The 13,910-nt window shown below is 50.3% G+C and overlaps 1 long non-coding RNA gene across 8 annotated transcripts in view; it reads right to left on the bottom strand.

Annotated features, from left to right (window-relative positions):
• Nucleotides 1-12,617, bottom strand: part of LOC123799799 (uncharacterized) — a 59,226-nt gene extending 46,609 nt beyond the window's left edge. For 2 of the 8 annotated variants that reach the window (XR_015725270.1, XR_015725275.1), the window contains exons 1-5: nt 8,752-8,854; nt 7,857-7,948; nt 6,302-6,376; nt 5,935-6,116; nt 4,188-4,378 (exon numbers count right to left, since the gene is read on the bottom strand). This is a non-coding gene — a long non-coding RNA (uncharacterized LOC123799799). Of the gene's footprint in view, nt 1-2,752; nt 3,650-4,187; nt 4,379-5,934; nt 6,117-6,301; nt 6,377-7,856; nt 7,949-8,218; nt 8,444-8,751; nt 8,855-12,503 lie in introns of those variants that run through there. The other 6 variants (XR_015725274.1, XR_015725273.1, XR_015725272.1 and 3 more) reach the window with 6 other exon arrangements.
• Between the last annotated feature and the right edge of the window lie 1,293 nt (nt 12,618-13,910).

Genomic DNA, 13,910 nt, shown 5'->3' with positions numbered 1-13,910 from the left:
CCCACGTTGGGCTCCTTGCACGGCGGGGAGTCTGCTTCTCCCCCTGCTTCCCACTTGTGCTCTCTCTCAAATAAACGAATGAAATTTTTTTTTAATATTTTTGTTACTGAAATTATTGTGGAATAACCGTTATATCGCATTTGGGGCTTAAACTTGCTCATCAGATAAATGTAAACATGTAAGTTATAACATGATTTTTGTAATATTCCATTTTGACATTTCTTCTTTGTAAAAAAAAAGAAGAAGAAGAAAAGAAAAGAAAATCTTCCTTTTTCTCAAAAAGTTGCTGCTGGCGCTGGCTTCCCCTGGCCTGAGAGGTCACTCCAGGTCAGAAGTCCTGCGCCTCAGGCAGTCCTCACTCCCTGGCAAAGTCCATTAGCTCAGGCTTAACGCCACCCTAAAGCCAGTGGCCGTCTTTATTAGGGCTGTGTGTCACCTGGTAACTTGTTTATTGCAGCAGCTCTGGGGTGGGGAGGGGAGGGTGGGCGTGAAGGTCACAAGTAGGTGGGAATTGCACACCTCAGGCCGGAGCCTCCCCTTGGTCATTATTCTCCCAGAATGACCTCTGGGGGGGTAGGGGGTACCCAGCCCTCCTTGAGCTAACACATGACAAGCCAGCACAAAAGAACTGCAAACAGGCCCCTAATTAATGGGTTTGCTTAGAGCTGTTTCCCTGTTTAGGGACTTCATCCCAATAATTGCAGGCTCCATAATCATTAATCAGTCACTACTACTTTTCTGGGTGCCGATCACAAGCCCCGCTCTGTTCCAACAACCATGAGGAGAGAAGAGTAAAGAACAAAAACTCGGGCCTGTGCCAGCTGCTTCATTTGCGTGAGCTCTCAGAGCCTCACGAGGAGCCCAGAGAGGCGTATTTAGCCCTCTTTTCAGATGAGAAGACGGAGTCGCAAAGAAATCAACTGGCTCAAGGTTATCAGCTCGTAAGCAACAGAGTCGGGATCTGAACTTGGGTCTGGCTGACTCCAAAGCCTGGGCTCTGGGAGAAGGTAACAGATGAACTGTTCAGAACCAGACCAGGGCAGAAGAACTCATAGTTGGGTGGAGCCAGGCACGCTCTCTGGACCCTAAGAGCCCAAAGAAGGGGAGGGACACAGGGCCGGGGTCCTGGGAGAAGGCCTTCCAAAGGAGTGGCATCAGAGGCTGGGCCCAAAGGCTGTTTATAATAAGTTATGCTCAGACACTTTCTCCAACCACTAAGTCCAGGGTTGGAAAGGACTGTGGAATCTGTGCTTTAGTCGGGGCCAATAAATGATTAGTCAAATGTCCAAGGAGGCCATGTACACACACACACACACACACACACACACACACACACACACTCACACATGTACACACATGCAGAGCCGTCTCAGCACCTCCAAACAGTGCCCAGAACGGGCATGAGGAAAGAGGACTTCAGTGGGCAGCCAGATATTGGCATCAGGCACTGGTGGGGATTAGGACAAGGGCCAAGCCGAGAGGAGCTGGGGAGCCAGTGAGTCCTGTGATCACCCTGGACCTGGAAGGTTGGCAGCTCCCGAATGTCTCAATTTAGATCTTGTCCCAGAACATGAGAAGTGCCAGCCAGGGGCAGAAGAAAGGGGCCAGGAGATGAGGAAGAGCAGGGGCTAACCAGGAGTTGGACCCTTTCTCTTTTATCAATCATCCCAGCCATGCCCCCACTTCTGAGCTCTCCCTACCTGACCCCTGAAACACACACTAGCCAGGTGTTCAGACCCCCTTGGCTCCATGGGAAGAAATGCACTCCACAATCCCACTCGCATTCACCCACAAGTCTCTCCTGGGCCCTGGCTCTTTGCACACTCAACCAGCCAGAAAGTCAGAGCCCTCCAGCCAAGCCCGGGTCTGTCAAAGATGGACAAATGAGAGCCAGCTGGGATCTGACCAGCAAGGCCTGTACCAGCCCATTCCCTTGAACTTGCCATGTGTGCCAGCCCCAGAGGAATCCCATGGGACAAACCATTCTTCCCTACAGCTGAGATAAGAATGTGAGCCTGGCCCCAGTGGTCATCCAAGCCCATCTTCCATGGCTCCCAGGACCTGACACACTGTCCAACAGTCCACAACACCTAGGACTTTGCCAACAGGCTGTTTCTGAATTAGATCCAGAGTGAACTGCGGGCCCACGGGAGCAGGCCAACTCTTTTTCCAGTGGCCAGGCCTCTCAGTCTCCAAGGAAAGTACACTCTGGTCCTAAAAAACAGGCCTGTAGCTAGTAGCCAGGCTCTGGCCAAGATTTGATAAGCCAAACCCCAAATAGTCAGCAAGAACCCAGGCCCAGCTCCACCTACCAGTCAGTACAGTTGATCTGGAAACCAACTTCTTGCTCAGATGCCCAGCCCTCAACAAAATCGGAACTAGGACCAATCCTATGTGAGGAGGGGCCCCCGCCAAGTGTGAGTTGAGGAGACCTGTCCTATTATGAAGCAGCTCCGTCCTCCTTCCCTCCCTTCCCTTGGCTTCTCTCCCAATCTTCCACAGAACTTCTGGCTGTTCTGTCCTCAACTAAGTGGCCAGGGAAGAAAAAAAACCATTTATCATCTTAATTTGCCACTAGCTACTGAGGTTTCTCTGGAGAGCCTTCCCCGTGCCACATCTCGGGTGCCTATGGGAGAAGATGTGCTGGAAAGCCCAGCTCTCCACACTGGAGCCCATCAGGAAGGAGACAAAGAACAGCCCAGACTTCCCATGACTTGAATCCCAGAAGAAACACAAAGCCAAGTCTGTGACCTTCATTTATCCTGCGGTTATTTATTATTCTAGGAAGAAGGTGGCGTCAGGAGGGAGATGGAGAGGATTTCCAACAGTAGCTATTGTATGTGAGCAGTCCTACGGGGCATCCCAGCTCTCCAGCCTCAACAATGTCTGCGGAGTCTGACCGGCGGGTAAGCCTCACAAAGGGGCACCCAACCTTCTGGAGCACCCACAGAAAGTGAGCCACGGCCTCAGATCTTGGCCCAGCCTATTCTCCAGCCCGCGGAGCCCTCCTGGGCTTCTCTTGAGGCTAGCTGATCGAGACTCTCTGCTTCAGGGAAGAGACCAGCACCAGCTTAGGTCTGTAGTGGGACAGTCTAGAGGAATGAGCAGAGGACGCCCTTCCTGATCAGCCTGCATCTTGCTGAACGTCCCCAGCTACCTAACCAGTTCTGTCCTTCCATCCCTCCCTGCCTCTCCCCCCCATCTCTATCTCTCATCCTGCACATCTCTCGAATGTGTGTGTCCCTTACCAGCAGCCGGCTCTCTCCCACTCTGTGTCCCCCTTTCCCCCCGGCGAGCCCCCACATGCTCCAAAGCCAGCAGGGGATGAGCTGCTCCACAGCTGAGTGGAACAGAAAACTGTACCTTTGACTCGGAATGTGTTTCCGTGGAGCAGCCTCTGCTGAAAGCCAGCCACGGTGGGCTCAGACGTGGAACAGCAGCTTCAGGGACGAGCTGTGGCTGGACTGGGAAACACGCTGCTGCATTCGCCCTGCATATGTCTGAGTTACCTGAGCTCCACACTGTCGCCTCCAGCCCAAAATGCCTTTCCACTCCCGTTCTCTTGGGCTTGGGTAGCCTCACTTGGGCAAGTGACTGGGAGAAGAGGGTAGCTCTGAGGACCTCCCAGGAACCACCTCGACACCAAAAACTGCAGAGAAGCAGTCCAGAGAAGTGAAGTCCAGGAATATTGTCCACAGAACCGGGTCTTCCCCACACATCCCTGCCAGAGCTAGCTTTGGGACGTTGAGCAAACCCTGAAGAGCCCAGGAGGGCAGACCTCCCAGGGACAGGGCTCAAACCCACACACATGGACCTCACCTCAAACAGCAAGAACCCTCCAGACCTAGAGGGCATTCATGAGGGCAGGTTTTCCAACACCGAGAATTTAGGGTTGTCGATCAAGTAGGATTGTCAGATGAAATACACAATACCCAATTAAAACTGATTTTCAGGTAAGCAACAAATCATTTCCTAAGAAAGCATAAGTATTTCTAAATAGTGCCTGGGACATACTTATGTTCAAAAATAATTAATTACTTCTCTGCAATTCAAGTTTAGCCGGGCGCCCTGTTTTTATTTGCTAACTCTGACATCCCTACTCAAGAAATACCTAACTCCACAGCCATGGTGGAAGTGGAGAGGGGGTACCATAGGGCAAAGGGGACAAGAAACCACAGTCGGCTCACCTCTTTCTTGTCCCCAAGGGTACTTCTTCACGCTTCAGCTGGGCCCCGGCCGTCCCGAGTTCTCCATCTTGACCTCTTTTGCCACCGTCCCACCTGATTCCTCAGCTGCTCCTAGCCCCTGTGGCCCAGATGTAGACCAATGCTTTTGCCCCTTCATTTGGCTGCACTGAAGTTGAATTTTTCAAAACAAACTTTAGAAAAGAAAAGGTAAAAAAGTAAAAGTAAAGCATACAAATATTTGAACTCAAAAAAAAAGTATAGTGGTTGTCATACGTAAGGAGATCAAATATCAAAGCCCTGAGATCAGATAAGTCTAGACATGGTCTGGTTGGTCTTTCCCTTCAACTGTTCTTGGATCCACTGACTTGCAGCAAGGTTTTCAACCTGGCTGCCCCTTCAGTGAAGCTGGCAGAACATTCTAGAACAGGGGCTCTCGTTGGCTGCATATTAGAATCACCTAGGAAGTTTTTTGCAGCCTCTCCCAGACCAATTAAATCAGAATTTCTGAAAATAGGGCTCAAGTATCTGGAGCTTTAAAAGCTCCCCAGGTGATTCTAATATGCAGCCAGGGTTGAGTACCATGCACATCAGAAATCACCAGAGAACCAATAAAAAACTACTGATGCTTGCATCCCACCCTCAGAAATTCTGATTTAATTGGTACGAGGGGCAGCCTGGGCACTGGGGTTTTTAAAAGCTCCCTAGGTGACTTTAATGTGCAGCAAAGTTTGAGAACCACAGCTCCTCATACTTTAACAGACTTAAGATCTCCCAGGGACCTTGCTAAAATGCAGATGCTGACTCAGTAGGCCTGGGGTGGGACCTGAGATTCCGCACGTCTAACAGGTCCCAGGGGACACCACCGCTGCTTGTCCCCAGGCCGTACTTTGATTAGCAAAGTCCTAGATGGATGATCACCAAGCCTGGATGTACCCTGGAATCATCCGGGGCCCCCTGACAACTACCTCGGCCTGGGTCCCGTCCCCGAGATTCTGATGTAATTGCTATGAGCTGGGACCCGGACCCTGGGATTGTAAAAGCCTCGCAGGTGATTCTGATGTACAGCCAAGGTTGAGAACCTTGGATGTGGACCAACATCGCGACGTCATTTTACAAGTGGCCCTGTGACCCCCAGAGGGGAATACCATTCTCCACAAGCTGTTCTGACTCCCCTCTGTTCCCTGCCCTTGCTGGCAGAAGATCCTTTCTTCCCTTGCCTCAGAAGGCCATGCCCTCTAGTAAAAATTCCCTCTCTCCCACTTTGGCCTGAAGAAAGCCTCGCATTCCCAGCTCCGTGGCAAAAGAGAAAAGATGGACACAGGGCCTTGAAACCAATGACCGGCCAGAACCCACCCACCCGCCTTGCTCTGTCACCAATCCTTCCCTTAGCTTGGGGGGGTCTTCTATAACGAACGATGGCTCTGCCGGGAGAACCACGGCCACCAGCCGAAGAGCCCACTTCAGCCTTCCAGTAACAGGCGAAGAAGAGAAGCTCTGCTTTGACCGGACGCAATCAATCATAGGTGCTGAGCAGTTTTCATTACGTGGTAGTTCCCAAGCCAGGTTAACACACTGCCTCTTCCCCTGTCCTGCCTCATCCCTTTGAAGTGAAGCTGTGGTGACTTGTGGGACTGCAAGTGGCCACAACGTGGACTTGAGAAAATTATGACTCTCTTTTTGGTGTGACTTCCATGAAATTATTCATGAATCATTTCTGTTTTCCTAAGGGGCTGACCGTAAATATCACCTGTAATGCATCTTCATTAGGAGTCTTCGTCCTCTGACAGGGTCTCTGTCTTCTGCTGGGAGCTGGATGTTGCCGGGAGGAATGAGAGTCCGTGGCTTGGGGATCCGGCACTTGTGTAAAATATGAACTCTAGTGTGTAGAATTTGCAGGTCGCCAAAGTGTCACAGTCTACTGAAATGGGTCTGGAATCAATAAGATCCACATCAAACTCAATTGTGTTTAATTTTCATTGCTACCTAGAGGAAAGCCTCGCATAGCCCTACACGAGTGAAATTAAACATGAAAGCCCGTCTGAAGTGTAGAAGCGATACTTAAAATGACCTGTAAATAGGGTAAAACATGGCAGCCCAGCCCATCACAACATTACCGTTCATTTTTCTTTCCATAGTGGAGGTGACGGCCGCCATAAGAAAATCAGAAGAGACACGAGCACGTTGCAGATCTGAAGGAGAACAAAGTGTTTTCAGTTACACACCAGCAGGACTTCCCTCTTTGCACACCCCGGGAGTCTCTTCCAAGTGGAAAATCACACTCTGTCCTTTAGCGGAGAGCAAAGGAGGAAGGCAAGTAAAACAAGGCCCTCCTGAAGTTGGCCAGCTCCCGGCCCCATGCTGCCCCAGCCAAGTTCCTTGGCCAGTGAGATAATGCAAGTGTCAGCTCTCCCAGTTGACATGGGTGGGGGGGCAGACACCCACATTGGGCACTTCCAGCTGACACTGACCTTTCAGTCATGGAGACATTCCCCAGACCGACACTAATCGGGGGCACATCTGGCGTTTGGACTGCGTCCAGATGGGGGTTGTGTTAGTCGAGTCAGCATGATAACCCGCTGTGGAGGCAGGGGAGGGGAGAGTGTAGCCCTGCTGAGAGCAATCAACATCGTTGGCTGTGTATGTAAGACATGGTCATGCTGCGGGGCCCAGTGAGTCATAGAATAGAGACCACCTCATCCCTGTCCGCCCACATTCCCAACCCCCACCAACAGGGGAGAAAACTGGAAAGACCCCAGAGCCAAAGCAACTTCCCCAGACTCCCACCACTGGTCAGGAGCAGTCTAAAACGCCAGGGTCCTGACTCCCACTATCATACACTTCCCATATTTCTACACTCTCTCAAAAGTGTAGTGCAGCACACATTATCTCAAGATAATATGCAGGCCAAGGTGATGAAAAGAATCCAGCTGTTATTCCTCTAACTTCCTGTGACTTGCAAATGTCTAGGACAATTTTTCAAGGCGGTGACAAATCCCCTTGGTCTCCATCCCCTGTGCCACCCCAATTCTTCCACTGTAGCTTCTTTTGGGGACTTAGAAGGACAGTCTGCCCTTCCCGACTGGCTCCTGGACTTTTACTAGAAAGGAACACAACACCCTATCTGTCATCCCCAGGACAAGGGACTGCAATGGTGAATAAGACCTCATGGTATTGAAGGTTCAATCCTACAGGTCAGGAATGACCAAAGATATTGGCCAGCTCTCAGCATCTGCCTTACAAAGCCTGACACCTGTTGTAGCCATGAACAGTATTGCTAAAGAGGTAATTACGCAAACCAAAGCCAGGATAAAAGGGATTATGTCTCCACCCACCCACACAGAAGGCCCTCTCCAGCTGTCAGAAGGAAGTTCTTTCCATGGCCTCTGGAGTACAGTCTCCACTCATGGGCACCACGTTTCAAGTCTACCCCAATGATCCTTTTCTATATAAACCTCCAGGCACAGGAGGAATCAGGAAATCAGGAATCTCTCACCCACCTGCCCAAATCACAAAGAGATTAACAGGACTTTCCAGTATAAAAACTGTAGAGATCTGTTTATTCTTCTCCCCTTATTTGTTATGAATGCCTAAAGACAGGGAAATAACTCCGGTGAAAAATAAGACTCGTATCAATGATCAGCTAGCTTCCCAAAGTAAATTTCAGCTCACCCAGTAACCAATCAGCTTGCAGAACTCCCAGCACTGTTCTCTTTCTTCTACAGCCAGCCTCCATACCACCATCCAGTCAGCTTTGTCCTCTTCTGGAATAATCAGAAAAGAAAATTTTCTTCACTCCAATTGAAGATATGTCATAGCCCCCCCCAACCTGAAGATCACCTCCCCACTCTCAGACCCCTCATTTCTATTGTCCTGAGAAATAGGCTTTATCCACGGGTCATTGAGACAGAAAAATGACCCTCCTCCCTCTTTATGGGACAGCTTCTAAGTTTCTCCCTCCTCGGAAGGATTTTGTAAGACTGTGCAAGCTCTCCACATCTCTGAGAAGGAGCTCACAGACACCGTCACTCTACCTAAGCCAGCGGGGGTCTCTGCCCGTGCCAGCCCTTTTCTCCTCGCCAAAGATTTGGTACAAAGCCATTTCATGTTCCATGCCAAACCAGTAATTCACAACACTCATCAAAATCTGCCTCCGTCAACTGACTCAGCATTCCTGCTTTGCAAGCACAGCCGAGCTCCCTAACACCCTGACATCCTAGACTTCGGCTTCACTATTTACATCGCATGAGAGCCTTGGGCTTAGAGAGCCCAGTTCCCTTTGGATAAAGTATGCAGATGATTCATCCTCTCATCCTGAGCCTTGATATCCATGCCAAAAAGCTTCTGAGATGGGGCTCAGAGAGGACAGAATGGGGGAGTCCTGTTACTATGGAAACCAGTGTGCCAGTTTCCAAAGGAGAAAGACTAGCTGTTCTTGCGGCACTGCTTTGCCAGGCTGTTCTGTAGAAACTGAGGAAGCTTCTGGCCTGGAGTGGCTGTGGCCAAAGCCTGGGATCACCGTGAAGCTTCAGGCCACACTGACACTTGTCTGTCCTTTCCATCTCACCTCCTCTCCCCCTGAGAGAGCCGACCCACCACAGACATCCTGTCTGGCCTCCTGGGCAGTTTCTTCAGCACAGCTCCCCAGCCAAGTGAAAAGTCCACTCTATGTCTGTAGACAAAAAGGGTTTTGACTCAATTCTGTGTTTCAGGGAGTGAGTTAAATTCCGTTAATGGGGGCGGGGGGAGGAGTGAGAGGGATGACAAATAACAACTTGTCTGAACTTTTTACATTTCTCCTCCGTGCCTCAGTAAGGTTCACAACAAAGTCATTAATGATAGGGAGGGAGACCTCCCAGCTGGACTGTCCCACAGCCCCTCAGACAAGCTGACGGGACGTGGAGACTGAGTCGCATGCTAGGAGGGGCAAGGAGTGGGGGTTGCAGGGAAAGGGTGTCAAGGTCCCAGAGAAAGGATATCCGGGAGGGAGACTGATGGAAGGGTCATGAGATGCCCAACATGCAAGGGAGGTGGACAGAAAGAGACAGTCTCCATCAGTATAACAAGCATGATAAACTCCAAAAATGGAGGCTTCAACTGTTGGAAGGTCCTAGGGGCCAAGATAATAAAACTAAAAAAAAAAAAAAAAAAAAAAGACTTTAAGAGCTCACTATGCGGGGTACCTGGTTGGCTCAGTCAGTTAACTGTCTGCCTTTGGCTCAGTCATGATCCCAAGACCCTGGGATAGAGCCCCTCTTCAGGCTCCCTACTCAGCAGGGAGTCTGCTTCTCCCTCTCCCTCTGCACCCCCCGCCCCGCTTGTGCACTCTCTCTCTCTCTCAAATAAATAAAAAAAAAAAAGAGAGATCACTATGCACCAGGCACCCTATGTTACATATAATATTACATTTATTACTTTGTATAATTTTCATATCAACCCTATGAGAATGAAACCATCACATGCCCATTTTACAGAGGTCAAAACTGAGACTTAGAGAAGCTAACTAAGGTTACAGAGCTAGTAAGTGAAGGGACTAAGATTCAAACCAAGGCCCAACTGGCCAGAGTGCGAACTCTTGACCACTACACTAGAGCAAGAGGTCCTAGAAATGACAACCATGTCTATTAACCAATTAGAGACTAGTGTATGAATGGTGCTAGAAGGACTTTTAAGACCCCAGAAGACAGTTGTTGGCTTCATTCTGACCATCCCCTCCACACAGCACCATTTTCAGGCAAGGTATATAATGACACTTGTCATAAGTGTTCATAATATTCTATGGCCAGAGAGCCCAGTGTATACCACCGCCTTGCCAGCACTCCTTCCAACAAAAATACAGCAGAACATGGTAGGCTAAGCTGAGGCTCCAGAACAGAAGCCCTTGATGTTCCATCTGTCAAGCAGAAAACCAATCCTTGATTTCTCCACCTTCTAGAGGTCTCCGGGGAGACTGTAGGCCCTTGAGACACTCAATACAAAGCCAGAGGGAATGAAGAGGCTCCACCCACCTCATTCTCGCTCTACCTTCTCATATTCTGCCCTCCCCACATTACCCACTAGAACTAGGTTAAAGGCCTGAGGAGTCAGTCAAGGGACAGGACTGGGGCAGGGGTCAGATTCTCTCTTTCAGTTGATTGTTCTCTGATGACTCTTGGCCTGGCCTAGTCAAGTGGAATCCATCTCTCAGAGGGCCATGGGTGCGGAGAGGTACGCTTTAGAAGTGTATCTAGGTTGTTTAAAACCTTGGTACGAAAAGAAAGGCACGAGAAGCTAAACCAAAGAAGGAGACACAGTTGCACAAAATTAGGGATCTAAAGAGCCCCCTAGGTACCAGAAGGACCAACATAGTAAGAATTTTAAGAGGTGGTAAAGGTAACTTACTGTCAAAGGAGGCAGATATGGCTAAAGAAACAAGTGAAATTAATTCCTTTCTCGAGCCATCATAAAGGTGAATGGCTACCAGATGGTCAGACCAAAATACCTGTCCACAAGCTGCTAGAGAAAAAAAAATAAACGCAAGAAGAAATCAGATCCTCCATGGAGCAGGTGAGCCGGAAATTAGAATATCTGTACGCTGACCACAATGCAAGACCACACACGGTCACAAAGAGGCTGTGAGAGAGACAGTGTTCGTGTGAGCAAGCGTCTAGCCTCTGTCTGCCAGCTCATACCCAGAGAGAGAGTCACAAACCTCACAGTGCCAGAGGAAAAATCCTCCAAGAAAACCTAGCCATTCCAAGAGGGGTGAAGATGGGACAGCAGAGGCCGGGCCACTGAAGGCGAAGTAACACACCTCACAGACACAGTGACAGTGTCACTAGACCCAGTACCAACAACTTTTCCTGAGCACTTACTATGTACCAGGCACTGTGTCTCAGGCAGCTTCTGAAATGGCTCTTGCCGATTCCTGCCTCCTGTGTGATCCCTTCCCCTTCAGCGTAGCCTGGACCTGTGGGACCTGCTTCCAACGAATAGAATACAGCAAAAGTGATGGGACATCACTTATCCCAAAAAAATCTCCCTGAGTGGGTGCTTCAGACTCTACTCTGTCAGTGACTTCATCCCCGTCCTCTCCTTCAATCATCCTCTCTGTGTCCTTTGTGCTACATTCTTTCTAGAAGATAGACACACACACACACACACACACACACACACACCCCAAAGGCTCCAGAAGTTGGGGGGGGGAGCTCAGCCTCCTCCTGCCATTGTTCAGCTTCTTCCCAATCAATCTCCTGCCAACCACAAATTAGCATTACACAGGCATTTACAGTGCAGCCCCCAGGGACAGATAGAAGCCGCTAATCCTTAAGAAGGAGCACTGATACAATAGCAGGAGGCCGAAAGCCTCACCCCCATCCATGGGGTGCTCCTTTGCAGCCCTTCCAGCTCTTTTGTGAGCTGTCCAAGTCAACCACAGATGGCGAAGTTATGGGGGCCTCGAACAAACAGGAGACAGTTGGGAGTCTGGGGAGCACCGTGCTTCGCGAACGGCTGCGTGACACACATTCCTGAGACTCCATCCCCAGCAGAAGACTACCCCGGAATGGATTCCCTCGCAGAGCCCCCAGGTTGGACTTCATGGATGCACTCTTCCATTTTCCATTTTTACTGCTTAATATTAATGAATGGCTCCAGGTGGCACCAACCCAGAGCAGGAAACGGGGGGGGGGGGGAGGGCAGCAGTGGTTAGACCCACTCTGCCCTCTGGGCAACTTGCATTGAAAAAACCAAAGGACTTTGTTTTCTTTTCTTTTTCTTAAGAGATTGATTGGTCTTACGAAGTATGATTGAACTTCCTGATCCCAAAAGAAGGCAGCCTGGCTGGGTTCCCAGGATCATTTTTATCCCCAAGTGCTGCCTTTTGGGGAGCCCTCCCCCCTGCCCCCGAGGGCCCCATAGCAAATGCAGCCCCTTCCTCCAACAGTCCCAAAGGCTGGCTCTTGCAGCCCTGGGGTCTGACAGCTGGGTCTGGGTTTAAGGAGAGCTTGCAAGAAGGGAAGCCTCTTATCACAAAACATTTCCTGCCTATTTGCTTCTGACCCTGCATACCACAGCCTTCCCTGTCTGGTTGGGGCCACCAATGGTGGCCACAGCAACCTATTCACAAAAGAGCTGCAACGCAGCGTCCCCAGACCTGTCTCTAGTCCAGATTCTTCCCCATCCACACCTGTCTCCCTTCTCTGGGGAGCTCATAGGTTCTTACAGGCCACCCAAAACGGCTCAGGCACTGAAAAAAATGGAAGGAAGTCAGGTGGAACCAGAAAGAAAGAGGACAAAGGCAGATAAGAATTTTTAGTTCAAATAGAAAAGGTGACTCACAGCTGGAGTTCTTCCCACCTCCGCTAGGACTGCTGCCTGCCTCCCACAAGGAGAGAAACAGAGACAGAGGCAGACACCCGCGAGGCAGGGTTTGCGGGCCCATCTGTGCCGTCCTGGCCCCTATGCTGACTGCGCATGCGTGTGCGTGTGACGTTGACGCCGTCTTTACGATTGCGGGTTTATATGCTGAAGGATTCGGAGCTGAGGGCCAGTGCGGTCTAGGACTAGCCCAGCCCAGGTGTGCTCAGCAGGGCACTGAGTTCCTGGGTCCCTCTCCCCTCCCAACACCTGGGCCACCTTAGTCCCAGCCCTCCCTATGGCCTTCTCTGCCTCCTGCTCCCCAGCTTGCTGTGTGGTCTGAGCCCTCTGCCATGAGAAGAGGGTGGGAGGGAGGGATGGGCCAGCATGTTTACAGTCAAGCATAACAACCTTTATTTTAAATAAATAGAAGTTTTAGCCAGTTTTCACTTCCCTTTTCTCCCAAAATGTTTTCTCCTTTTCCTCTTCTCCCCCTCCTCCTCCTCCTCCTCCTCCTCCTCCTCCTCCTCCTCCTCCTCCTCATGCCTGAGCCCTTATCTGTGGGGCCACCCAGGGAGGGGCTGTGGGAGTGGGGAGGTGCAGAGGCCAGGCCGACCCTGGTGCTCAGAGTCTTCTCAGGTCATGTGACACACCCCTCTCGAATGCCCACAGAGCCCCTGGGGTTCTTGTGAATTCAGGGATGTGTAGGCCTGAGGAATAGAGACTAAACAGGAAGCCTGGGACCCATCATCAGCATGTGTCCATCTGTTCTCCCTAGTCACAGGGTTGCCCACCCCATCCCCCACTCCACTATGAAATTGCCATCCGTCTTCCACTGTGGCCTGTCATCTCTCCATCTCCCCCATTGGACCCCCATCCATCTGTGCTTCCCACAGGACAACCGTCTCTCAGTATCTCCTTTGGGTTGCCATAAATCTGCTTCCCCCATGAGATGGTCCATCTGTCCATCATCCTATTAGCCTGTCATTCCATCCGATACCCTTGATCATCCCTTTTTGTCCATCTGTCTCCCTTCATTGGATATATTTTTGCCCATCTGTCTCCCTGAATGGAGCTAGCAATGGTGGGTCTCTGAGATATGGGAACCATTGGGATTCTACCCTGATTTTTATTCCAGCAACAATAATAGTAGCAACCATTAATCAAGCGTCTGCTATGTGCCATATATTCCATGTGTATTATCTCCTTTAACCCTCCAACAGCCCTATGAGTATGTGTTTATTTCCCCCATTTTACCAGTAAGGAAGCGGAGGCTCAGAAGAGTTAAATGTCTTGCCCAAGATCACACAGATCCTGGTGCAGACACAGGGTCGAGAAACAGCTCTGCCCATACTGAGTGGGAACAAGGACACGTCCCTTTACTCCTCC

The sequence above is a fragment of the Ursus americanus genome, chromosome 7, assembly GCF_024610735.1.
Source record: "Ursus americanus isolate L20-20 chromosome 7, mUrsAme1.1.p, whole genome shotgun sequence".
NCBI lineage: Eukaryota > Metazoa > Chordata > Mammalia > Carnivora > Ursidae > Ursus > Ursus americanus.
The sequence above is the reverse complement of the archived record's forward strand: the minus strand, read 5'-3'. Positions and strand labels throughout refer to the sequence as shown.